This window comes from Nilaparvata lugens, chromosome 4, assembly GCF_014356525.2.
Source record: "Nilaparvata lugens isolate BPH chromosome 4, ASM1435652v1, whole genome shotgun sequence".
NCBI lineage: Eukaryota > Metazoa > Arthropoda > Insecta > Hemiptera > Delphacidae > Nilaparvata > Nilaparvata lugens.
In genome coordinates, this window is record NC_052507.1 from 13,397,377 (window position 1) to 13,398,675 (window position 1,299).

Below are 1,299 nucleotides of genomic sequence, written 5' to 3' on the forward strand. Positions count from 1 at the left end.
CTTATATTATCGTACTAGTGGAAATGTGCTTTGAAACAAAAGACACATATTTAAAACCAAATTGCCATTTGTAACCAAACAAGGTTCATCAATACAAGTGTTAGGTAAACTCATTTTATTGGTGGGCTCTGGACCTACTCGTATTAACATATAAATTTAAAAATAAAGGAATTTTTCAGCTGTATTCTATTTCCCATAGCATGTTTCTACTATTAATTCAATTTTCGAATAAGTCAAAGTGATTCATTGAAATACAGTCGATTTCACTACTTGGAAATGGAATCAATAGTCTAGTCCAAAGAAATTGAATAATACTTCTGATATTTATTGTGAAAAATAAACTAATGCTGAAAACAGGGTGCTTTGATTTCCAATTTTTATGTAAGTGTTACGCAGTATTTATACTCAAAATGATGGAAATAACACTTTTAAATCTCATTATAAGCGAGTCATCAATATATACGATGATCATAGCGTTGTACCTTGTTAAAAAAAATGTCGCTGCGGACAGGATTCGAACCTGTGCGGGTAGAACCCATTGGATTTCAAGTCCAACTCCTTAACCACTCGGACACCGCAGCTTGCATGTTGACGAAATCTTCTTCAATATTGTTCACTACGCGATTGAAAGTCATTAAAATTTGATTGATGATTTCAACAGCCGCTTCATGAGCTGAGTAAACAACTTCAACGGTGATAACAGACGGCTGAGTCAACAGCTTTCTCCGAGTCGCCAATAGATTCAACTCTACTAGCATGAGTTTGTGCATTGAACATTATTTTGACTCGTTCTCAGTACAATCTGACTGTGTTGTCTTGATTCTAGGTTGTCTACAATAGCAGCATAACCAATCATTCAAGTTTTCTAAAACAGTTTTAATAATTAAAAAGCTATGTATAGCATAATCGTAAAACACTGCAAATTTTGTTCATCCATTAGACTAGTTCATTTCGGATACCCAGAGCAACCATGAATTCTGAAATATTTAGTTGTCTCAAACAAATACAATCTTTCTTCTTAAAAGAAGTAAGGCGGCATTTAGTCTACACGGGCATAATATGCCATACGCGATATATCGCAGTGTAATATTATCGTCAAGATACATCGCAAGGAAGTTTCATACCGAATGCGATAAATTAAGAGACTCATTATTCGTATCATATTCAATTGATTTGATTTTCAATTTTCAAAATGATTCATTTTTCAATCTTTTAATTTCATCTCAGATATGCCTAATTTTTCACCTTTACTTTTTTTCTTCAATAGGAGTAATATTTTCTTAGCTTTGTCTTATTTTT

General features: G+C 32.9%; 1 non-coding gene across 1 annotated transcript; it reads right to left on the minus strand.

Moving 5' to 3' along the window:
* Nucleotides 1-499: 499 nt before the first annotated feature.
* Trnas-uga lies at nt 500-581 on the minus strand. The gene has a single exon. It is a non-coding gene; the product is annotated as a tRNA-Ser (tRNA).
* Nucleotides 582-1,299: the final 718 nt, after the last annotated feature.